The sequence below is a fragment of the Cryptomeria japonica genome, chromosome 8 (assembly GCF_030272615.1).
Source record: "Cryptomeria japonica chromosome 8, Sugi_1.0, whole genome shotgun sequence".
Taxonomy (NCBI): Eukaryota; Viridiplantae; Streptophyta; class Pinopsida; order Cupressales; family Cupressaceae; genus Cryptomeria; species Cryptomeria japonica.
In genome coordinates, this window is record NC_081412.1 from 78136581 (window position 1) to 78163496 (window position 26916).

Consider the following 26916-nt stretch of genomic DNA (forward strand, 5'->3'; position numbering starts at 1 on the left):
TAGGAGGCTAGAGTCTCATATATATGCAAAGTCAATTTCATTGTAATGACACTCAACAAACAATATACACACAACGAATATATTCTATAATCAGCAGTAGTGATCAGCGAACTATCTTTTGGAAGACAGCGAACCATCCTAAGTCAGTGAACTGATCTTGTGACAACGAACTGTTCTTGCAGGCAGTGGACATCATCCTAAGACAGCGATCTATCATTGAAGGCAGAGCGAACTTCATCTCAGAGTCTGCAACCCTTCTTCTGACAGCGAATATCATATGTATTGCAGATAAGTTCATCTTTGTATATTTGCCCTAGGTTGGAGACATTATACTACTATGCATAGCTTGCTGATTGCTTCAAGTGTTGAAGCTCATTGTAAAGATACTTCTGATTATTGCATAATAAGATCTGAGATCTATAGCTGGGTTTTTCACCTCAAAGAGGGAGGTTCTCCCAAGGTATTCTTGGTGTTCTTTGTGCACATTGATTTGTTTTCTGTTATTGCTATCTAAATTGCTACAGTCTGATCCTAAAATTAACATGGTATCAGAGCTAAGGTTGACTCAGTTGTGATCAGACTTTGTGATAGCAGCACTCTTACTTCTTCATGCCATTTCCAGCATTGAAGATGGTGACCGGTTTAAAGGTTGAAGATAGACTTGACGAAGCCTTGAACTTCACCTCATGGAAGGTTAGAGTCCTTATTGCACTTGAAGAGAATGATCTACTTCAGTTTGTGGAAGGAAAAGATCAGCCTGAACCTGAAGATCAAGAAGAGAAACTCCAATTCAAGAAGAATGCAGTCAAAGCCAAGAAGATCCTGATTGACTCTGTGAAAGATCACCTTGTGCCTATCATTTCCAAGATGCCTTTATCCAGAGATATGTTCAAGACATTAGAAGTGATGTATGAGATCAACAACACAAGTAGAGCAGTTGCATTGAGGTAGCAACTTCTTGTGAAGTATTCACACATCGCCCCATTGCAAATGGGGACCCCTGCTTTTTGCTTTCTAGGGTTTGTTTTCTGGGTCTTTTAGGGTTTTTTCTGTTAGCCTTTGCATGATGAGTGTTGTCATGGGGATCACTGGATAGCAAGCTTTGCTTAAGTCAGGGTGAGTCCGCGATGCTCCAGAATTAGGGTTTATTTGAAAGTCTCCCTTAAGCTTAGTTTCTGCTCTTGTTGCTTATGGTGTCAGGAGGTCATTGAATTTTGATTGGGGAATTTTGTCTTTTGAAGGTCTAAATTGGGCAAATTTGGCTAGGACATGGAAGGAAATGAATCAAGGATCTAGCCTCGGGCAAAGTCAAGTAGAAAAGGAGGTGAATTAAGCCTAAAAAGAGGAATTTCGCTCCTGACCCTTCCAAAGGGTCCAAAGCGAATTTCTCCATAGGACACTCCACCTTGACCCAAACTATGAGCTAACCCATTCCTAGCCTTGAATGAAGGTAAAAGCACTTGTTTGAATGAAGAAATGCGAAAAAATGAAGTCAAGATTGTCATGTCCCCTTTCTAGAGTGGACATCAGAGACGGAGGAGTTGGCCTATCATTGGAGTCTCGTAGGCTAGCAGAGGTTGATTGTGACTCATTCAGTGCATATAGTGATTGGATTTTGGCTTTAGAGGCAGTTTGGAGCTAGTTTGGAGCAGTTCCTAGATTTTAGGGGGTATCCCTAAATTTTAGGAGGTCGTGACAGTTGCCACTCGTGAGGTTATTCACGACCTTTTTGATGGTTTCAGTTTCAGGAGATTTGGGTGTGTTTCCTAGTTTCTAGGAGCAACCCTAGATTTTAGGGATGAGACTGCCAGTTGATCCATGATTTCCGACTTCAGTCACAGACAGGTGGCAGGTTCCGTTTCAGGCTTTTGGAGTCATTTGAGCCTTCTACAGCTATTTGGGATATATTTTTAATATATTTAAATATTTCCTAAGTTAGCATTTAATTATTTAAATAAGGCTATGTTTATAGCCATTTTGGAGTAATAAGGGGTTTTTGGCCTCATCTGGATGCGTATCAAACTGGGTCAAACTAAGTTTTTAAGGCCAAAGGAAGGCAAAGGAAGGCGAAATCCTCTATTTTGCCTTCCTTTGGCCTTAAAAACTTAGTTTGACCCTCTGGATTGCAATAGAAGGAAGTTGATTTGATCAAGTTTGGAGGAGAATGAAGTGAACCTAGGTGAGAAACTAGCCAAGGATAGGGATTTCGCTCCTGACCCTTCCAAAGGGTCCAGAGTGAAAATCCCCTTAAACCTCAATTTCTCACTTATCAAGGCCAAGTTTTGAGTCCTAAGGCATGTATGGAAGTATTTTGACTTGTTCTAAGTCTTAGGAGGTGAGAAAAGGTGGATGAGATGAAGGATTCTAGACTAAAAGATGAATTTCGCTCCTGACCCTTCCAAAGGGTCCAGAGCGAAATTCTTGAAAACACTCCTTTTCCCCTTTGCCAAAGTCAGGACCAAGATGGAGATGCAAGAAGAGCGACCTATGTTTGCCTCCCAAAGAAGAGTAAAGTTGGAAAAATCAAGAATCAAGGTCAAAAACATGATTTTCTCTCCTGACCCTTCCAAAGGGTCCAGAGCGAAAATCCTTATAGCTCTTGTTTTCTTCCTTGTTTTGGCTAGGTGTTGACATGATGGAGGACGAATGGGTATGTTCTTGCCTTGAGAGGGAGTTGGATGCTTTGGATGATCAAGATTTTGCCTAAGAGATGAATTTCGCTCTTGACCCTTCCAAAGGGTCTAGAGCGAAATTCACTATAAACCTCATTTGCTACCTTGAATGGGCTTAAAACCTTGTTCCTTAAGTGTAAAATGATCTATGTTTGCTCCCAAAGCAAGATTGAAGTTTGAAAAACGGACAATCTAGCCCAAATCATGATTTTCGCTCCTGACCCTTCCAAAGGGTCCAGAGCAAAAATCCTCCTAGACCTCATTCCCTTCCTTGTTTGACCAAATTTTGACATCCAAGGCATGATGAAAGGAAGATTGGACATTTTTTTTGCCTTTGAGAATGTTTGAAGCGTTGAAGAGTGAGGATTTTGTCCAGGAGGGTGAATTTTGCTTCTGACCCTTCCAAAGGGTCCAGAGCGAAATTCCTTGCAAACCTATTTTTTGACCTTGCTTAGGCTTTAGACTTTGTTCCTTGGGTGAAGGCAATGAATTTTTGTAAGGCAATGAAGAATGAGATGGAAAGGATGAAGAACCAAGTCAAGACTGAGAAATTCGCTCCTGACCCTTCCAAAGGGTCCAGAGCGAAATTTCTAGAATCACCTATTTTCCTTGCAGGTCTAGTCAAACGTTAGGTTTTCATAGCTTGGATGGGTGTGAGGAGACATGTTCTTGCCTTTTGAAGTTAATTGATGTTGAAAAATGATGGAATTTAGCCCAAACCAAGGATTTCGCTCCTGACCCTTCTAGAGGGTCTAGAGTGAAAATCCTAGGATCACCTATTTTCTTTGCAAGACAAGTTAGGTTTTTGGTTTTTATGGCCTAGATAGGAGTGAGGCGAGGTGTCCTTGGTCTTGGAGGTGGATTGGAGTTGAAAGAATGAGGAAATAAGCTCAAAACAAGAAATTCGCTCCTGACCCTTCCAAAGGGTCCAGAGCGAAAATCCTAAAAACCATCTCATCCTCCAAATTTTGTGCCAAGCCAGGCCTAGACCAAGGTGAGAGATGTCCTTGAGATCACCCTTGAATTGATTGTTGTCTCCAAAAATGATGATTTTGGGCTAGAGGAAGAAATTCGCTCCTGACCCTTCCAAAGGGTCCAGGGTGAAATTCATTATAGGTCCTGTCCCTTGCCATGATTTCTAGCGAAATTCTCTTTTCTAGTCATTTTGAGGTCAAAACTTTGGTTCCTATGGCGTATATGGAAGTGGAGTGATGTATTTTTGCTTGGCAATGTAGATTGGAGTTCAAGAAATGAAATTTCAAGCCTAGAGGAAGAAATTCGCTCCTGACCCTTCCAAAGGGTCCAGGGTGAAATTGTGCAAAACCTATCTTTTCCCTCAATTTTATGCCAAGTCTAGTGTGGATCAAGATTAAAGGCGTCCTTAGGCATGTCCTTGAATTGCCAAGAGTCATCAAATATGAAGAAATGAGCTCAAAACAAGAAATTCGCTCCTGACCCTTCCAAAGGGTCGAGAGCGAAATTCTTCAATCTACCTATTTCCTCCTTGTGTCAAGTCGAGACTTTGAGTCCCAAGGCGTGGTTGAGGTTGAAATGATGTTACTTTGCCCTGCAAGATGAATTGAAGTGAAGGAGATGAGGAATTGAGACCTAAAACTTGTATTTCGCTCCTGACCCTTCCAAAGGGTCGAGAGCGAAATTCCCAATTTCACCTAAATTGCTCATGATGAAGATCAAGAGATGGATTCCCAGAGCTTGGTGGAGAGAAGACTAGTGTATGCTTGCCTTGGAAGGCATTTTGGAGTAGAGGCATGATAGATTTTGTCCTAACATGTAAATTTCGCTCCTGACCCTTCCAAAGGGTCCAGAGCGAAATTATTAAAACCTCTATTTTGCCCCAAATTTACATCAAACTTGGTATGGGTTGAGAATATAGGGATCCTTAGGCATGCATCTAAGCAAGCGTAGTCTCAAAGTGAGGTCTAAATGAGCCAGGAATGCAAAATTCGCTCCTGACCCTTCCAAAGGGTCCAGGGCGAAATTCTTATAGAGCCTGTCCCTGGAAAGAATCTTGAGCAAACTTCATTTTGATATCTTCTTGTTGATGATTTAAGGTAGAAAATGCTATGTTGAAATGAATTCGTTATATGACCTTAATCATCTTTTGGTTTGTCTTGCAGATGAAAGAAGACCAGGCCAGATCAAGGACGACCTCCTCCAGTTCAGCATCATCAAATTGAAACATCAACCAAGTTACAAGTGTCAGACAAGGTGGCGTCCCAGTCATCATTCCTCCAATTGGATTGGTCCACCTCAGCGTGTCCAGATTCAATGTACCTGACTCATCGGGGATGACACAAACTTCAATGTACCTACCTCGGTTATTCGTTGGTCGAATATTCCAGAGAAGACATGTGCCCAAATAATGCAATTATTTCATTGGCTAGAGCCTAGAATTGAGTTTGTTGTAACAAACCCTAATTAGGGTTTTCATTGTAAAATCTCGGCCATTGATCTAAAATTGATCTGAGCCATTGAATTGTATTGAGAGCACTATATAAGCCCTGGCTCCTTATTTGTAAAGGGGAATAGTTAGTCACAATAGTTGATAGTGGGTGAATAGTTAGCTAAAAGTAAATAGTCAGCTGATAGAATAGCAATTAGAGTAAATTAGAAGGACAAGGCAAGAAATTGTTGCCAGTGATTGTAAACAAACTCCATTTTCATTGAAGTTATGGTGAAGTGTGTTGTTTCGTTGCAATATGCATGGTCTCTTGTTGAGTTTTCATTTTAGATGATAGATAATTAAATTGAATGAAAGAAGTTGTTGAATGCACTTGTGTGGAATCCGTCTAATCCATACCACTAGCCTTTTACTGATTGTAAGTGCGCCTTGCATGGTCAACTGGCATAAAATGAGCTTAATCTTAAGTCGTTACATTGTTCATGCATTATCTTGAATGGTGATTAGTGTCTGATGGTGTACGATTTGAACGTATTGGAAGCATCCCTTAGAAGATCGCACTGAGTTGGTGTTGGATTGTTCAAGCCTGATGGTGAGACCCAGCCCACTAGGACTCCACCTAGTCGTTCATCCATCTTCTCGCATCCTAGGTAGTGTTGTGTGTTGCACATGCTCCCTGTCGCCGACATGGTCCCCCTTCCTCTTTTTGAGCCTTTCGTTCTCGCCCTGTTGAGTTTCACGCAGAGTGTCTTGCGTCCTTTCGAGCGTGTCTGCGACTGGTCTGTGAAGTGATGATGTCAAAGAAAAGAGCCAATGAATCCATCAAGCTAGTCTAGCCCTCGGGCACGAATGCCAAGAGTTTGTTCAAAATTGTAAAATCGAAATTGGCGAAACCCGCCAAGCAAGAGCAGTGCATCAAAAGGTCGCACAAGGACCCGAAGTCGCTGTTTTTCGCACAAGAGCTACGAGTTAGATTGCATAAGGTTTGTCTCCGCGATGTTTGTGATGATTTTCGCTTGCTGGTGAAGGAGCAAATTTCTTGGCCAAAATGTCGAAGTTGCGAAACTTGCCCAAATGCCTTAGAATTCCGAAACCTCCAAAATCCAAAATTTGTAGAATCTAGCGAAAACTGGCCTAAAGTCCGAAATTTTACTTAAGTTCCCAAAATTGCCTTATGGGCCCAATTTCGGACCCAGAGGCCAAAATTTTAAACTTCACAAAGTTGTAAAAACATCTAAAAACTCCGAATTTCGGACCCTGGGGCGAAATTTCAAAATTCAAAGTTTCCCAAATGGTCCGAAAATGCTTTTTAAATTTTGCAGAAGACCCTTTATGGTCCGAAATTCTCTTAAAACCTCAATTTCGGACCCTGGGGCTAAAATTTGAAAATGTGAAATGTTGCAAAACGCCCCTTATGGTCCGAATTTCACTTAAAACGTCCAATTTCGGACCCTGGGGCCGAAAATCAAAGTTTTTTTAAAAGTTGCAAAATACGCCTTGAGCCCCGAAATTCGTAAAATCTGGCGAAAAGTGTCCATGGTCCGAAATTCACTTAAAACGTCCAATTTCAGACCTTGGAGCCGAAATCGAAAAAATGATAAAGTTGCAAAAACATCGAAATTCTCCAAAATTTGCGAAATAAGGCAAATGGTCCGAAATTCGTGAAATTTACAAAATGGGCCAAGTGGTCCAAAATTCTCCGAAATTTGCGAAATAAGGCGAATTGTCCGAAATTCGTGAAATTTACAAAATGGGCCAAGTGGTCCAAAATTCTCCGAAATTTGCGAAATAAGGCGAATTGTCCGAAATTCGTGAAATTTACAAAATGGGCCAAGTGGTCCGAAATTCTTCGAAATTTGCAAAATAAACAAATGGTCCGAAAATGCCTTTGGGTCACCAAAACGCGAAAGCTCCAAAATTGCAAAGGCGTTAAAAGTGTGCTAAAACTCCGAAATCTTCAAAATCGCGAAGCATGCCAAATGGTCCGAAGTTATTTAAAAATCGCAAAAAGAGGCGTCTATATAGTCCGAAGTTTGCCCCTAGGGTTTAAGAAAATGCAGTTTAAAATTCGCAAAACAGCGCCCTAAGCTTTGAGATTCGCCATAAAACTTCAAACTGCAACGCAAAGAAGCAATATAAAGAATTCGAAGTTGAAAAATCCTCCATTCCTCCCGAAAGTCGCCTAGGTCCGAGGTTGTGTGATAGCGCTCAAGCATTTCATCAAAGAAAAACGCCATTCAAATTTGTAAAACCCCCTCCGTGCTGCCGCATTTCATGTAAAGAGAGATCACGTCTGACTTTGAAAGGGAAAGAGAGCCGATTTCGCACGATTTGCATTCAAGGTAAAACGCTGCAAACCATTAATCGTTCGAGTTCAGATTGCCAGTTACCCAAGGTAAAAACCGTTTAAAATGATAGATTCCTTTCAAACAGTAACCGCGAAAATTTGAATCAAGGAGATAATCGTTGGAGTTCAAAACTTTGCAGAATCGTCCATTCATCTTTACGCAGCAAGGTCGGGCAATTCTTCGCCATCCATTTTTCGTCAGGTAAGTACGCTCTGTCTTCCTTGATCATCTGAAATGCTTATAAATCAAATAGACGTATGTGCGAAATCTGATTAAAATGCATAAATTTTCGAAATCTGCATCTTTTTCGCTTGTAAAACGTGGTGCAAAGCAATCAAAATTAGAATTTGCTCCTAAGATTTAACCAGAAATTGCATTTTCAAACTTAGGAAAACTTTTCGAGCTTTGTCCCTGTTGAGAATAAATCCAAAATGCTTAAGTATAAATTCGCGATCAAAAGCTTCATTTATACTTTGGTTTAAAATCAATCAAGCTTTTAGCTAGAAATGTTGCTCCATGCCCAATCTCAATTTTGAATTAATCCTTGAATGCTGGAGTATTCTCTATCTAACCCGCCTTACTTCTTTGTGTATCGCCTCGTAATCCGCGTCCGGCTATGCAGGATAAATGCCTAAATCGGCGGTAGAATCATCAAAGACGCCCGCTGCAGCTGAGACATCGCGAGCACCCAAATCAGATATCCCACGCAAAGTTGAGAGGATGAAATACCAGTATCAAAGAGGAGGATTGAGGGAGTCAAAAGTGCAGAGTGTTTGGGACAATATCGGTGATACCGACCTTGGCCATATTGACATCCAGGATTTCAGGAATCGGGTCTTCTCCCCTAATGCATATGGCAAGCCTAGACAGATGGTGGAAAGTGGCATCGCCCAAGCGGCGGGATTTCCTCCAGCAGTGCAAAATTATGAGTTAGTGGTAGAGGCCGCCCGACACTATCAGCCAAATTCCAGATTGGTGCTCCTTGAGAACATGACCATCGCCAACTTCACTCCTGAGGCCATCGGCGACGCATTTGACATTCCCTTCCCAAACAATCCCATAGCCACAACCATAGATGAAGCACAAGGGGCATATGATATGAATCCGACCCGATGCAAAGCACTGATCAACGAAGAGTGGTACAAGGAGAGAAGGCTTCCAAGCGCCAAAATTGTGAAAAAGACCCCCAGAAGTGATTTTCATAATGAGCATGGGGATATGATCACGTTACTCAGCCGAGTTATGGGACTTCCTAAATCCAGCTACTTTGAGGAGTGGATGTTCTATTTCACAGAGCAAGTCTTCGCTGGGAAGTCTAAGTTTGACTGGGCCCAGATCATAAGCGACAACATCCACAGTCAGCTAATTGAGCTTGAAACGAAGAAATACTTCACTATGACCTCTTATTTGGTCTACATGTTCGCCAAGATCCAGCCGCTGCCAGGTTTGATAATGAAAGGTGAAATCGGGAATGGACCCGGTCAGGTAAAGGTCTATGATTGTTACCCGCAGCTGCATTACCAAGATATAGCTCAGAGGGAAAAGAACAACCTAGCTTATGCAGTTGGCCAATATGAGCGCGTCAATGACGCCTTCACGATGTGCCTGGTCAGGCTAATGCAGGGAGGATTACACATAAGGCTTTCAGATCAAGCTACTATTCTAGTACAGAGGTATGGAGCTTGGTTCATTCAGTTCTCGAGGTTCTCCTATATCCGAATAGCAAGCTTTGATGGTGCCCCTCTCTGACTTCCACGGTACCCAACCGACAAAGTAGTTCTTATGGAGGTCGCAAGGCAATCACGTCCGACCAACATCCTACTTAGAGAAAGTAAGCAGGCTGGATTCACATTCCCCATGATCATAGGCAACCATGATGTCCACCTGAAGACCCCTACCCTAGCAGAAGAATCCCTTCCAGAGTTGGCCTCTTATGGCCTACAGGACCATTTTCCAAGAAAATATTTCGATCATGATAATCTGGCGAAGAGAGCCTATGGCAGGCGGTACAGAGCAAAGGAATTAGTTGAAGACTATTGGAAGAATTGCTTTGATGACTATGAGGTCCGGAGAAGGTCCGGAGACGTGAATATTCCAGGCTGAGTGTGCAGCAAATGCGACTCTTTGAATACCGCCGGGTCCCAGATCAGCTCACAGATTCGGGAAATTGCCTCCAAGTCCGAGAATTTGAGGTAGTAAGGCATCTCTTGCCAGGCGTGGATTGGTCCCAGGACCCAATCATTGATTTTGAGGCAGTCATGGCAGCCCCAGCAAGATACACAGACCAATGGTTACATCAGCAGATTGAGAGGCTAATCCATGAGGGAGTCTAGTTCACTTACCACCTAATGGGCAGCCTCGATTCTCAGTCTTCCGAAGATGAGGGAATGTCCAGTGCACCCTGAGAAGAAATTGAGAAACCAGAGAAGAGAAAGAAAGCCAAGGCTTGCAGAGGGACTCGGACGTCCAAAAGAACAAGAAGGGAGAAGATTCCTATAAGGAGACCAGAGGTCACTTCATCGTCAAAGGACCCCAGTTCGTTCGACGATGTAGCAGAATTAGATTATATACCTGCTCCGCCTTCCCAGAGTGACGTCGACGCGTTTGAAGCTAATGATCCTCCCGCGCTCGACATGCTGGAAGATGAGCTAAGAGCCCTTGAATCAACCGAACCGGGCAACCAAATTGAAGAAGGAGAGATTCCATCCATCCAAAGGATCGAAGTGCATGAACCCACGCAACAGAGTCACCATGAGTTGCTGCTCCACAATACAGCCAAAGATGACTCTACCGTTGAAGAAGAGAAAAGGACAGAGGAGACTTGCGAGCTCGAAAGGACTGAAGAGCAACCATCACACGAAGGCGCCAGACAATTGTTCAGTGAAGTAGGAGAAAATTCAGCTACAAGCAAGGAGCTTGGCACCTCTTCCACCCCTCCAGTAGCAGAACAGCTGCGAATCTGTGATGAGTCGGCTGAAAACCTCAAAGAACAGAATGCAAACTTAACCGTATCATCAACCTAGACAGTTCCTCAGGAGTGGTTGATTGCTAGAGCCCAGTGGTAAATTGTCATAAGACATTACAAATACAAAAAAAAATTAATACATTAATTCTTTGTTGTGAATTCATTCTCATTGTACATTTTATTAAAAAAAACAAGGTAGGGTTTGTAAATTTTTTATTTTTAAATGTAGGGTTTGATCAAAATTTCAAACCCTACTTTTAAAAAAAAAAATTACAAACTCTACATACAACCCTACATAGTAACATACAAAAGATTTTGGAAAAAAATGTAAAACTTTCAAAAGAAATGAATAGAAAATGAAATTTTTGCATACAAGTAACACAAAAATTTCAACAAAAACAATCTTACCTCTTACAACAAGCTTGAAATGAGCTGCAAACTCTTCCTATCCAACTCTTGATGCACCAAATCCAAACACAATGCAGCCCTAATGTGATAAATAGAAGAAATCTTGAGCTTCCTCCTTGCTGGTTTTTTTTCAATGCACCCTTGTTTTTCTTCACAACTCACTTTTCTCCTCCTATTTTGCCAAATGAATGAAATGAAGTTCACTTTTAGGGTTGGAGGATAAATAACATAAAAAATAGAAGTTAAAAAAACTTAAGATTTTTTTTTTTTGGCTTTTTTAAAGCCCAGCCGGTCGGCCGAGTCCTAGGAACGGGACTCGCCGAGTTTGGCGAGTTTATGCCAAACTTGCCAACTTGGCGAGTCTGGCAAGTTCGCCCCCTGGACTCGGCCGAGTCCAAGTCCGAACTCACCAGACTCAAAACTCGACTCGCCGAGTTTGGGCGAGTCTGGCCGAGTCCCATTTCTCTGCTATGACGGTATAGGAGATGCATAAGCTTACCTAAATTTGCCACTATTTGTCAACACCTTCACGTTTATCTAGATATTATGGCTAAAATTTGTTTGTGCACCCCATCTAGTATAGTCTTTGAAATGTTATGTGTCAGCTTTAGCTACTCATACTCCACCTGCTTCACCTGCTGATGTCTCACCTAATTCTCAAATCCATAACATCACTTTGAAAACATAAAGAAATAAAAGAACTGAGCCTCAAGTTATTGTGCCATTAGGTTGTCCTCACTTTGCCTTTGACTCGAATATGATGCCCATGATGAGTTGTTGCTTACCACTTATGATCTAGCTTTATATATTGAATGCATAATTGACGCATGTTATGTAAAATGAGTCCTTGTTGATGGAGGCTCTAGTATTAATGTTGTATCCTATGATGCCCTCTTTAACCTCCATTACATAGATGATGATATCTAAGTCACTATAAATGTCTGTCAAGCTTATGATTCCCATTCAATAGTGTCTCTAGGAATTGTTAAGTTGTAAATCATGGTGGGCCCAATAACTTTTGTAACAAATTTTGTAATTCATAAACACACACCTTTAAACTTTTGATTAGGTTACCCTTAGATCCATCACATGCAAGCCATAGCGTCTACTTTGTACTACTGTGTTGAGCTAGTAGAGATTACAGGGAGCCGGGTCTAATGGAATTGCTGCTTTGGCTGCTTCCCTTTAGAATAGTAGGGCCCTTGATTCTGGTTCTAAAAATGGAATTGTAACTGCCCCTACCATTTTAAGGGGATCTGCTGTTGGGTAAACAATTGGCTTTGGAACTACGCCTACACTAAGGGATGCTGGAACGGGTAAGGATGCTACTGCTGGATCTTTTGCTTTTACCTCTACCCCCAAAACAACTCTCCCGCTGCTCTTTTATCTTCAACCGAATTAACAGTATCGACTGCGGAAGAATCAAAAGCATAATCATTTGTAGAATTGAAAGCAACTGCTGAACCAACCGGATCCCCTGAAAATAGTAGGGCGTTCACCTCGATCTGTATCAGTAGTACCTTTATTAAATCCTAATTTCAACAAATACCTATCTAATCTAGCATACCAAGCTCTAGTGGCTTGTTTCAATCCATAAAGAGCTTTCTTCAGTTTGCATACCATGTCTCCATCATCTGATAATGAAAATCCATTAGGTTGCTCAATGTAGACTTCTTCCTCAAGATCACCATTTAGAAAAGCTAACTTGACATTCATCTAATATACCTTGAAATCTTTATAAGCAGCATATGCAAGCAACAATCTAACAGCTTTAAGTCTAGCTACCGGAGCAAAAGTTTCCTCATAATCCATCCCTTCTTTCTGGGAATATCCTTTGCATACCAGTCTTGCTTTATTTCTAACAACTTCACCAACTTCATTCAATTTGTTCCTCAATACCCATTTAGTACCAATAACATTCTTATCTTTAGGTCTAGGCACAAGTTCCCATGTGTTATTCTTTTCAATTTGATTCAACTCTTCTTCCATAGTCCTCATCCAATTTTCATCTTTGCAAGCTTCAACAACATCTTTAGGTTCAATTTTAGAAATCAAACATACCTCTTTAGCAGCTAACCTTCTTCTAGTCATCACACCTTTATTTTTATCTCCAATAATCTGATTTTCATAATGATTCAATCTTACATACGTCGGAGTCTTTTGATTATTTTGATTTGCAAGTTCCTGCACCTTTCCACCAGCAGGAGAAACATCCCGATTAACAGTCTCTACCGGATCAGTCTGCTTCAATTCTTTAGTCTGAATAGGATTTAGAACAATATGCTGACCATCATCATATCCGCATGCTCTGATATCTTTTTCATAGTTCTCATCAACCTTCACATTTGCACTTCCCCCTATCTTCCTCAGTCTCTTATTGTAGCACCGGTAGGCTTTTCTCTTTGTTGAGTATCCCAAGAAAATTGCTTCATCACTTCTTGCATCAAACTTTCCTATATCCTCACCCCTCTTGATATAACATTTGCTACCAAAAATTCTAAAATTTCTCACAGTAGGAACATGACCAAACCATAGCTCAGAAGGAGTCTTACCGGTATCACCTTTTATATGAACTCAGTTGAATGTGTAAACAACAGTGCTAACAGCTTCTCTCCAATAGATCTTCGGAACATTCCCTTCAATCAGCATAGTCCTTGCAACATCCAAGACAATTTTGTTCTTCCTTTGAACAATTCCATTTTGCTGAGGGTTCTAGGAGCAAATAATTGTCTTCTAATCTCATGCTTCTCACAGAATGAATCAAACTGACCGAAACAAAATTCTCCTCCTCTGTCAGATCTCTGACATTTCACCTTCAGTCCTATCTCAATCTCAACCTTTTCTTTGAATATCTTGAATTTATCTAATGCTTCTGATTTCTCCTTCAAAAAGACAACCCACTTCATCCTGGAATAATCATCAATTAGCAGCATAAAATATCTGTCACCCAGCACACTTCTAACATTTGTAGGTCCACATAGATCAGTATGCACAAGATCTAGCAATCCATCAGATGTATATTGTTTGCTCTTGAAAGAAGTTCTTGTTTGCTTACCCAACTGACATTCTTTACATATCGGATTAGCAGGCTTAACAATTTTAGGCAAATCTCTAACATCATGTGTAGAACTGATCTTAATCATTGAATCAAAGTTAACATGACACATTCTCCTATGACACAACCAGCTCTCATCAATCTGAGCAATCAAACAACTTTTCTCTTTAGCATTCAAATGAAAGATATTACCTTCAGTCTTAGTTCCAGATGCAATCTCTATACCAGAGGCATTTAGGATCTTACATTTACCATTCTTGAATTACAAATCATAACCTTTGTCAACCATCTGTTCAACACTTAAAAGATTATGCTTCAAACCTTCAACATATAGAACATCATCAATATTATGCTTACCATCAAAGGAAATATAATCTCTACCACGGATCACACAGGCTTTGTCATCTCCAAATCTCACTATTCTACCATCATACCTTTCCATACTCACAAATTTGCTTTTATCACCAGTCATATGATGTGAACAACCACTGTCAACTACCCATTCATCTTTTTCTTCAACTTTAGCAGCTAAAGCTTTCTCCTCAATAGTGCAGTTTGTGGAATCAACAGGTACTGGTCCATCTTCCTTGATAGTAATAAACACAACTTCATCTCCTTCTGATTCTTCATCTGTAACACCTTCATCAACAACATAGTAACAGTTCTTCTAATGTTTATACTTCCGATTAGACTTGTAAGGCTTGCCATACTTCTCATATCTATCATTTCTATCATGTTTATCAAATTTATCATGCCTATCATACTTAGCCATTCTCTTCGGGCATCTAGAAGCAAAATATCCTACTTGATTGCAAGAGAAACATTTCAAGGGCAATTTTCCATCATACTTACCAGCTCCTTTAGGTAGTCTCCAGACAATCAATGCTTCAAGCTCATCCAATTCTCTTTCCTGCTCTTCCATTTCTCTTCTCTCTCTTTCATATTTGGATATTCTGCATTCATCGGGATCATACTTCTGTTTTCCGGATACAGATGCTCTAAATGTTGTATCAGACTTTCCATGTGATTCACCAAATTCGCTCAGTTCAAATGCAACAATCTTTCCAACCAGCATATTTCTTGTCACAGTAGTCACACTTCGGATCTCATCAATAGCAGCTACCTTATGTTTGTAAGCAGGAGGCGAAGATCTTAGCACCTTAGAACAATTTCATCTTCTTCTAGGGTTCCACTGACACATCTGATACCTAGGACAAGAACATTCATCATCTCCCATCTTCAACATCTCATACTTCCCTTTCAAACTTTGTAACATAACAACTTTGATTTGTTTATCTCCTTCATACAGGGTTTCAAGCTTCTCCCAGATCTCATGTGTAGTCTGAAATCCCATTACATTTGTCATCTCTGAATCAATCAGGGCACTCAGCAATGCTTCATTTGCTCTAATGTTATTTTCAGCTTCCTTGATCTCATTAGTAGTAACCGGTCCATTCTGAGGAACATAATAGACATTCTTTGTAATCTTCCAATAGTCTTCTCCAAGACACCTCAAGTGCAACTCCATCCGGTTCTTCCATATAGCATAGTTACTTCCATCAAATCTCGGACTCTCCTTCTTAAAGATAACACTTCCAGCTCCAGCTGCCATCCCAGATCTCCTCAAGTGATTAAGCTTCTTCCGGAGGATCTAGCTCTGATACCAATTGTTGGCAACAACAATGAAGGAAAATTGAGAGGGAGGGGGGGGTGAATCAGTTTTCACCGGATCTACAAACTTAACCACAAATACAGATTTGATAAACTGCAGCAACAACAAAGATAAGCACAACACACAACACCTACCCACAATAAGATGATATTACAATGGGGAATGCACATTGCCTAGAGCTCACTGCTCAAAAGATAATAACTCGGAAGGCTACAACCCTCAGGGAAGTCTCACTGACTTATAATAAGATTCAGACTACAATCCAGAAGAAATGAATTGAAAGAATAGCATCTCCAAATGCTTGATGACAGTTCCGGTTGAGCACATTTGTTTGCTCTGCAACACTAATATCTGCTCAATCACAATGCCGAAGGATGATTCACTTGTTCGCACATACACCACTCTTTGATAATGCAGACACAACTTTGATACCCAAATTACATGACAATATCACCTATTTATACAATTCATCAACCTTGACAACAAGGTCGGCTAAACCCTCAACTCACAATCACAAAATTACATCAAACGATACAAAGATCGACCACCGGACCAATATAATGATATACATGACATAACATGGACCTAATTCAAATCTCCAAACACACAACACCATCGGAAATCTTGCCAAGATCAACCACAACACGCTACTCCACCAAGAAAACCGCATAACATGAAGAACATCACCATTTCAGCAAAATCACCAAGAACACGCACAACAATCAATGTGGATCGACAAAACAAATAGGGCACAATTAGGAAAAACCAACAAGCATGTTAGAATCATTAGTAACAGCTGCACCAACACCACTTATCAAATCTTCATCTGTCAACGTCTGAAACTCAAGAACACTCAAACAACAACAACTGTCACGAAGAAAGATAACTTGCTGGGCACCAAATCATGAACCATTTGAAATGAAGATACACAAGACCATTCAAAACAATATCCAAAAAACTCGGCTCAAGAACTGATCACGCCAGAATATACTGGAGCAAATACTGAACTCTGCAAAGCACTGATTAGAAAAACAAACTGCAAAACCGGATCATATGATATGATCAATTAAGCTTTCTGGATCACCAAAACCAATACAGAAAGATGTAATAACACTAGAAATACTCCATACACCAAACCATGATCACAATAAACCAATTTACAAGCACCGGAGTAGGAATATGTTGACATCAATGACAACAACATATCCTAGCAGCAGCAATGGCCAACAGGCTCCGTGTCTTTGGCCTTGCCACATCTGCATGTCCTTCTGTGGAACTTCAGCAGGACAACTCTTCCTTGGGTATATGGGCGACAAACACACTATTTATTTTTACTATTGTTTTTATTCAATATGTTAAAATGTAATATTTTAAAATATTTAAAATTTAAATTAAACTTAAATTATAATATATCTGTTATTTATATTATAATATATTATAATATTTTAATTTTTAAATTAAATTTTTAAACGTATTTTATTTTTTATTGGTTATTATTTATATATATTTTATTTTCAGTATTGAGTGCATTTTTTATTTATTTTATTATTTTAGTATATTAATAATATTTTATTAAAATGTATTACTTATTTTATTTTAAAGGTGTGTGTGTGTGTGTGTGTGTACGGATGTACCCATACCCATACCCAAGGAATTTTTTAGGTTGTACATGCGAATCCATACCTGATTCCATATCCGTACCCATACTTAAGCTGGTAACTTAGAGGAAAAGGGATTATTATTTTTATTTATTGCTATTTTCCCTTGAAGAAAGTTATAAAAGGAGTTTGAGAGCTCATTTGGGAGGTTAGCCATGAACTATCATTTTCTCCTGCTGTTGGAGAGACCTTGAGTTCTTTCAAAATTTCTTGAGGACAAAAAACCTTTTAAAATTGCTGGTTTCAAGGACAAAAATTTCCCTAGTTGGTTAGAGTTATTTCATACAGATATCATCAGTAAGCTACAGAGTGAAGATTCAGTTTTTGGGTTGCATCCATGAAAGATCCCCAATCCAATTTTTACCAAGTCTGATCCAAAATTTGAGGTTATGTGCAACTGTTTGTTTGCAGATAAGTCTTTGGCCAGCGTATGTTGGAAGGGGGTTTAACTGTTTTTTCTTGTTTTGATTGTTTTTTCTTGTTTATGAAGGATTCTTGAATGCAATATGAAAGAAATTGTTAATATAAACTAGTATAATGCATAACACATAAAGTAGGCAATCAAGGAAAGCTTCTTTTTGCTTAAAAGAGGGATGTACATATTATTAACATGATCCCATAAGTTTGATATAAATTTCTAGCTGATGGAATATAGAAATCAGCTCCAATAATTGCTAGAAACCCTAAATACACCCTAGGGTTTGATGCCTTTCTTCCCAAAATGGAGCAACTAGCTGAGAATAAGTTGGAAATGGATGGAATTGACCTCCAGTAGGTCTTCCCTGCTAATAACTGAAGAAAATCTGCCTTCCAACTGATAAATCTGCACTTTAAACTCAAAAGAAGGCTAGCAACTTCACCTTGAAGCTAGAAACTGCTGAAATCTGACACTGAGAGAGGTGGGTTTTTGTCCAAATCTCTGAATTCTTCTAGAAGTTTGCGTTCCTAGAAGCCACAAGTTGCTCAAACCCTTAAGCCTGCTTCTATTCTCAATTTTGAAGTCATAAGAATGAGAAGAAAAGATGAGAAATTTACTTTTTAATCTCTCCCAAGAAGTTCGTTCCATTTGGGAGTTATTATTTGGCTTTTAAAAACATTAAATAATCTTGAGGGTCTATTTTTTCATTGAGAACTTGCCCCCCCTCTAAACACAACTTAAGTTACTAGGATGGGGGCACTTTTTACTATTCTTCACCTAATGTTTTTCAGTTATTATTCACTTTTCACTATTCAGACAAGGCCAACATTAGAATTTCAATTTTAATCATAGATATAACTCCCAAACTGAAAGGCCTGTGAAGCTCCCAGCTGAGCCCCACAACCCAGGTTGGGTCCCAAACCACCCTGTTGACCTATGGGACCCTGAATAGTAGATCAACCTCCACAAAAAGATCTGAGATTCCTAAGGGAAGGACATTTCAGTCCTCCCTTCCTGGGATTGCTTGCCCTCAAGCAATTGCAAAGCTGGATGTTGAAGTATACTCTCATTTTCTCACATGGCATCCTCTAATGGTAAGTCCTTCCATCGCACCAAATACTCCTTGATGACTTTACTTCTCAGCCTCCTCTCTCTCATCTCAAGAATCTCGGCAGGAATCAATATCAACCAGCCTTCTTCGTCCAAGGGAGGCAAATTTGGTGATGAGGTAACGTGCTGGCCCAAAGCCTTCTTCAAACAAGATACATGGAAAACATTATGTATCTTACTCTCTAAAGGTAACTCAAGCTCGTAAGCAACCTCTCCAACCCTCCAGAGAACTCTGTAAGAACCATAAAATCTAGGCCGGAGCTTTTCAACCTCACTCCGCTTGAGTGTACTCTGCCTGCAGGGATGTAAACGCAAGAAAACCATATCACCTACCTCAAAGTTGCTCTCAATCTTGTGCCGATCAGCATAATGCTTCTACTGATTTAGTGGATGTTGAATGTTATCGTTAAGTGCCTTAAGGATATCCTGACTGTCTTGAAGCCACTCTCGAGCTTTGCTATCACCCAACGCCAAATCCACAAATGACAAAGCATCATAACTGGTATAAAGCTCGAAAGGGAGTCATGCCAATAGACATATGATGCGTAGTATTATAACAATACTCGCATAAGAATAACCAACGCATCCATGCTCTCTGCTGGCTCGAAACATAGTTTCGTAGATATCCCTCAACCCACTTGTTGACAATCTTAGTCTCCCATCAGTCTAAGTGTGGTAACTGGTGCTGGGGGTCAGCTTTGTACCTGTAAGTCGGAATAGTTCTTGCCAGAATATACTCATAAATCTACTATCCCGATTACTGACAATGGTCTTGGGAAGTCCATGGAGACACAATACCTCACGAAAGAATAACTCTGCCACCTGTGAGGCTGTGAAATCTGCTGCTATAGGAAAGAAGTGCGTATATGTGGCCAATCTATCAACAACCACATATATGCAATCCTTCCCTTGAACTCTCAGAAGACCCGTAATGAAATCCATCGATATACCTTCCCACTTCTGCTCTGGAATAGGCAATGGTTGTAGAAGTCCAACTGGGAAAGTATGCTCTAACTTGTTTTGCTGACAAGTCACACAATTGCGAACATAGCGTAGGACATCATCCTTGAGACCCTTCTATGAGAATCTCTCATGAACCTGCTTGTATGTCTTGAAGTACCCAGAATGCCTTTCTAGTGGAGTATCATGAATGGCACGTAGAATCTTTTCCTTCAATTTTGATCTAGGAACTAAGTAGATTCTATCCTTGTAGTATATCACATCACCAATCACCGTTTACTTGTCTTCCTAGACCTGTCCATCTATAACCTCACATGCAAACTGATTTTTGGAATACTCAACTAATAGTTGAGACTTCCAATTAGCTGAAATCTCACTCATGGAACAAAGGGCAGCAACTGAAGGCCCCCTGGAAAGTGCATCAGCAACAACATTTTTCTTTCCCTTAACTTACTCGATGTCAAAATCATATGGATGGATCTTGCCGACCCATTTCCGTTGGCGCTCATTAAGTTCTTTTTCAGGAAGTGTTTTAAACTGTTGTGGTTAGTTCTCACGACAAATTTCCCACCAAGTACTGTCGAAACTTTGCCAAGGCATGCATGATGGTGAGCATCTCTTTATTGTAGGTGGAATACAATCTCTCATTGTCCCTCAATTTCCTACTCTCATATGCAATGGGATGGCAGTTCTTCATAAGTACTGCCCCTATATCAGCTCTTGAAGCATCACACTCAAGAACAAAGGGTTGAGAGAAATCTGGAACAGCTAGGACAGGACGTGTGCTCATAACTTGCTTAAGCTTGTCAAATACACTCTTAGCCTTATATGTCTAGCAAAAAGCACCCTTCCGTGTAAGAGCTGTCAGAGGGGCCGCTAGCTGTGAATACCCCTTCACAAACCTCCTATAATATGCACACAATCCTAGGAAACCCCGCAACTCTGAAAGATTCCTAGGTGGTGGCCAATCGAGCATTGCCTGTATCTTTTCCTGGTGAACCTTCACTCCATCTGCACAAATCACGTGACCCAAGTATAATATCTTTGTAAGCCCAAATTCACATTTGGACATCTTGGCAAACAAAGACTGAGCCTCCATAATACCAAGAACCTCATCCAAATGTCTCACGTGCTCCTCCCAAGTTCTACTGTATACCAAAAATGTCATCAAAGACTACAAGCACATACTTACACAACTACTTATTGAACACATGATCCATGCATGATTGAAACGTACCAGGTGCGTTAGTGAGACCGAATGGCATCGCTAAAAACTCATAATGTCCATAGTGGCATCTGAATGTGGTCTTATGGATGTCCTCACGAATACAAATCTGATATATCTTAATCGAAGATCATTCTTTGAAAAATACATTGCCCCATGGAGCTCATCTAGTAACTCATCTATGCACGAGATCGGATATTTGTTCTTAATTGTTTTCTCATTGAGTACACGGTAGTCAATGCACATGCGCATAGTGCCATCCTTCTTCACCAACACCACCGAAGAAGGGAAGGGGCTAGAACTAGGCCCGATGAATCCCATGTCCGATACTCCTGGATGGTCTTCTCTATCTCATCCTTAAATGCCTTAGGATGAGGATAAGGGACAATAATCACGGGTTTGGCGCCCTCCTCTAGCTCTATCACATGCTCAAACCCACTGTCAAGAGGTCTACTAGAAGGAGGGTCTCCAAACACTATGCTATGTCTGTCCAATATCATCTAGACATCTCCATGCAATGCTGGTCTATCATTCGAAGAAGGTGACTTGGACGAAATGAAACACTGTGTCACCCAAGCAACATCCCCATGCCTGAAAATAGACTCCATCCTGTGTGTTGAAACTACAATAGGTCCACCATCAGAGAGAGCCTTCGGCACAAATTTCTTGCCAACCGCTACAAACTCCAACTCCATCCACCTAAAATCCTGAACATATTTGCCAAGTAACTAAAGCCACTGGATACCAAGCACTGTGTCAATTTCACCAAGATCTACAACATAGAAGTCATCGGTCAAAGTGTAATCACCCATTTGAATACAGAGTTGTGGAACCCTCCTAGTGCAACATAGAGAAAATCCATTTGCAATTGTCACTAAAACTAGGGAAATCCTCTACCTGTAGTCCACGCTTAACAACCAAGCCCTCGTCAACAAAATTATGTGTGGCACCATTGTCCACAAGACAAATCACATATTGTCCCTTAATCACTCCCTTTAACCGAAAGGGATGAATCCTAGGGACTCCCGAAAGGGTGGCAATAGTGACCTTGGACGTATCCAAGATTCCAAAGTCTCATCCTCTCCAAGCTCTACCTGTGGAACCTCCTACTCATCATCACTATGGCTACCCTCAGATGTTGTATCCTATGGGCGCTCATCATCTACATCTGAATAAACCTCTATGAGATGTGCTTTTCCTTTCCCAAGGCATCTGTTTCCGGGCTCCCAAGGTTCCTTACAGGAGAAGCAAAGCTTCTTCCTCCTCAACTCATTCCGTGTCTCCTGATCCATCCTAGGAGGCGGTGGTATACTCTTGTGTGGAATAGAGGACCTCTGATTAGGCTTAGATCCTCTGGGGAACTTCCTATTCGAGTGATATGAAGTGGGTGGAGGTGTGGTGTCCAGGTCTAAGGTAATCTGTATGGCCTCCTGTAGGGTACTAGGCTTAAGAGCCTTGACCAGCCCCCACAATCTGTCATGTAATCCCTCCGCAAACAACATCACCACACGTCTAACTAGCATCTTAGGAACCATCACCGCAATGTGTTGAAACTCATTGATGTAAGTTTCAACATGGCCTGTCTGTTTCAATAGTGCTAGATCCTTGTAATACAACTCCACGTCCTTGTAGTCAAATCTAGAAATCAACCGCTCAGTAAACTCAGTATAGGAGTGTATAAGTCCATGGTTTCGGGTGACCAAACCATGGTGCCACCAATCGTAAGCCACACCCTCTAGATGCAACACTGCGAACTGGATGGCCTCATCTTCGGGCATAGGCTTAAGCGACAAGTATATGTCCAACTTTTGCACCCAAGCACGTGCACTCATCGTCCCACTACCATCAAAAGTAGATAAGGAGAGCTTGTTGGTATCCCTCTGTAGGTCATTGTTCCCTTGCTGACGAGGGGCGTCTATCATCCTGCCTAATGCTATCTCTGCACTGTGAACAATACTAGGGAAGAGGGAATGCCTCTCACATGAGCAGGTAGGTGGGTCCACTCATCACTAGCCGCCATCACCACATCCTAAAATGCAACACCCTCCTGTGGGTCATATGGAAATGGCTCATCTCTAGGAGGGAAATGAGGTTGTAGGGGTCTGTCTACTATCCGATTGTGAACCCTCTCGTGTCTATGGGAACTACGAGCATTGTCAAAAGATGATGGGGCTCTACTACTGCCATAGTTGCTAGCTGCAGATACCAACCTGTCATGCCTGTCACGCCTATCCCTATGGCATCCTAAGTCCAATCTGTCCAATGTGTCTTGTAATCGGGCAAGTGCCTACACAATCCTAGGCTGAGACTTTGGAAGAGTTCTAAGTAGCTCATCAGGATCTGGTCGTTTCTGTTTGTGATTAGGACTCCTACTACCCTCCTGATGATCACCCATGTCTGCACCTGCTGGGCCACCGATATTAATGGCCAAATGACGGGGTCCTCTCTTGCAGGTGTAGTATCTGTAAGATCCAAACTGTTTGCGATGCATGTAATAAGCCACAAAACCCTCAAGCTGGCAGGGTCATTGCTTTGATACCACTGAAAGATCCCCAATCCAATTTTTACCAAGTTTGATCCAAAATTTGAGGTTATGTGCAATTGTTTGTTTGCTGATAAGTCTTTGGCCAGCGCATGTTGGAAGTAAGTTTAACTGGTTTTTCTTGTTTTGATTGATTTTTGATGTTTATGAAGGATTCTTGAATGCAATATGAAAGAAATTGCTAATATAAACTAGTATAATGCATAACATATAAAGTAGGCAATCAAGGAAAACTTGTTTTTGCTTAAAAGAGGGATGTACATACCATTAACATGATCCCATAAGTCATAAATTTCTAGGTGATGGAATATAGAAATCAGCTCTAATAATTGCTAGAAACCCTAAATACACCCTAGGCTCTGATGCCCTTCTTCCCAAAATGGAGCAGCTAGCTGAAAATAAGCTGGAAATGGATGGAATTGACCTCTAGTAGGTCTGCCTTGCTAATAACTGAAGAAAATCTGCCTTCCGACTGATAAATCTGCACTCTAAACTCAAAAGAAGGCTGCCAACTTCACCCCGAAACTAGAAACTGCTGAAACCTGACACTGGGAGAGGTGGGTTTTCGTCCAAATCTTCGAATTCTTCCAGAAGTTTGCATTCCTGGAAGCCACAAGCTGCTCAAACTCTTAAGCCTGCTGCTGTTCTCAATTTTGAAGTCATAAGAATGAGAAGAAAAGATGAGAAAGTTACTTTTTAACGTCTCCCAAGAAGTTCGATCCATTTGGGAGTTACAATTTGGCTTTTAAAAACATAAAATAATCTTGAGGGTCTATTTTCTTCTCATTGAGAACTTGCCCCCCCCCCCGCTTTAAACACAACTTAAGTTACTAGGATGGGGGCTTTTTTTACTATTCACCTTATGTTTTTCAGTTACTATTCACTTTTCACTATTCATATAAGGCCAACATTAGAATTTCAATTTTATTCATAGATATAACTCCCAAACTGTAAGGCCCGTGATGCTCCTAGTTGAGCCCCACAACCTAGGTTGGGTCCCAAACCACCCTGCTGACCTACGAGACCTTGAATAGTAGGTCAACCTCCACAAAAAGATCTGAGATGCCTAAGGGAGGGACATGACAATCCATGGATGATTTCAATGTGCTTTGAGTAGCAAGGTTTTGGTATGTTTTATATCAAATTTCAGTGTTTTTTAAAGTGTTTCTTTGAGGCAATTCTGGAGGTACCATTGCTAGCCATACACCTAATGCTGGTCATACAACCTCTTGCTAACCTCACCATCTATGCTATAGATGTATGTTGGTTTAAGTAGTATGATAGCTGCTGATTAGTTCTGCTGATTAATATCTCTGCTAACCAAATGATTGAAGAGTGCTTAGCAAACTGGTGAAAGGGCTGGTCATACCGTCATACCATATGCTAGATTGTGCCTGTAAAAGGGGCGTGTGAATTTATTGACCTAAGGCATTCAATTTTTCGGGAGTTTCTCATGCTAGATGGTGGCATCTAGACCCATGGAGGATAGTTGCACATGTTTTGGGTTGAACTTTTTGATGTTGGCATTTTCCAAAAGGGGCTGTACAGTCTTCTGGACTTTCTGTTTCCTGTTGTTTCGATGTTATGATAGACCTACACGTCTGAAATCAGCTTCCAGGTTGATATATCTTTCTTCTAGTGAGATTTGGTGAAAGTTGGAGTTGTTCTGAGGTGCATCAGTCTGTGTGTATTGGGGACGAGTTGGTTGAGTTTTCTGGGTGTCTATCTCGCTATTCAGACCTGTTGTAGCATGTTACAAGTTGATATCAGACCTGCAAGATACCTTATTATCACCTATCTGAGATATTCTACTTGTTGGATTCCTGATTGCACTGATTACCCATGTTATTCAGCTTATTATGAAGTGTTGCAGCAGCTATATGATGTATTGCTTTGATATTTGACTATAAAAAGTGGATGGTAGTACTGCCAATGAGTTTGATCATTTCTCATTGATGAATGTACTCACCCCTTTGAACAAGTGGAGGATATCAGATTTGCTCACCTCACTGATCAAGTGGAAACATTGTATTTTTCTTTCCCATCGAATAAGTGGAAGTGCCTTGTTGCTTTCTCATTGAATAAGTGGAAGTGCCATGTTTACTTACACCACTAAAAAAGGGGACATATTGTATTTACAGACTCTTTTGAATAAGCATGAAGTGTTCTTTCTTTTCAGTATTGCAAAAGCACTCCATTGAAGAAGTGAGAATGAGTGTGAAGTGTTCTTTCTTTGAAGTGTAAAAGTTTAGTGAGTCGCGCATTGACTTTAACCCAAGTAGAAGCATCTTGAAAAGGAATATCAACCATTCTATAAAAACAATCTACAAACCCAAGAGTTTTCATCATAAGAAGAATGAAAGGTCATTCAGGTCATTTAATTGTATCACAAAGCTTTTCAAAATCTATGAGAACCTTGCAAACATTTTGTTGAGTAGATTTAGCCCAAACCATACCTTTCTAGATGTTTCTAAGGTTTATCCAAAATGAATATGCCTTCAACAAAACCAATTCAAGAAACATAAATGATCTTGGGAATAATTCATTAATAGTAATAACAAGAATATTGCTCAAGTTCTTATAAGAAACATTAAAGAGGTTTATATGTCTCCGACTTTGGGTTTGATTCCTATAACTATCCTTAAGGATGGCTTAAACACTCTCCTATTAATATCTTTCTTCAGGGACCAAGCTTGTAAGGTCTCATTATGCACAGTAAGAAGTTTACCGCGTATCCAATCTTTACTAACTTTATAGTACTCCGCTTAGAAAAAATCAATGACATAGTTTTCACTGAGAGTGATATTACTATTTAAAGAATAGGCCTTGCTTTGAGAGAATTTGCAAGGCACCAATTTAGCACGTAACTCCCAGTTTTTGATATTCTGTACTGAGGATCTATTGGAAGAAAAGAGTTTCTTAAATAATGATAAGAAAGCCTTTAACACTTTGAAGGCTCTGAGGAAATACTTCCCCAATCTCAATGGTTCTCTCAACTGTTTACAATTTCAAAGAAACATCTGCACCCTTGATTAACCTGCTTAGGCCAAGTAAGCATGGTTCTAATTCTAGCCACCACAACTCTCACAGTAATTTCATGAGATAACTTGATGATTGTATGTTTAGTTGTGTCTATGTTCTAATTATGTGTGTGCATATGTGCAAACCAAAACAAAAGAAATCGCAAGTCTTTTCTCATGGATAGGATTGTGTCTTTGATTGTGTGTGTTTAGGGCACTACACCCCTGGGGCACATAACTTTGCTGAATTCTGAAAACATTTTTGTACTAATAAGTTATTTTTGAAGAAAAACATTTTTAGTCTCACCTTGTAACCTGGATTCTAGCCCAATTAATTTTTCCTGATCAGACATAGCAAAAGGCATGTTGTTTTGATATTGCTTTTTGGTCTTATTTTAGTGAAATTCTGAGTTTCAATCTAACTATGTGCATTATTCAAAG

The 26916-nt window shown here is 40.4% G+C and overlaps 1 protein-coding gene across 1 annotated transcript in view; it reads left to right on the plus strand.

The window, feature by feature from the left end:
- The window catches only part of LOC131046372 (protein CHLOROPLAST ENHANCING STRESS TOLERANCE, chloroplastic), a 121760-nt gene that overhangs the window by 94116 nt on the left and 728 nt on the right, over positions 1-26916 (plus strand). The gene's annotated exons all lie outside the window — the stretch shown is intronic.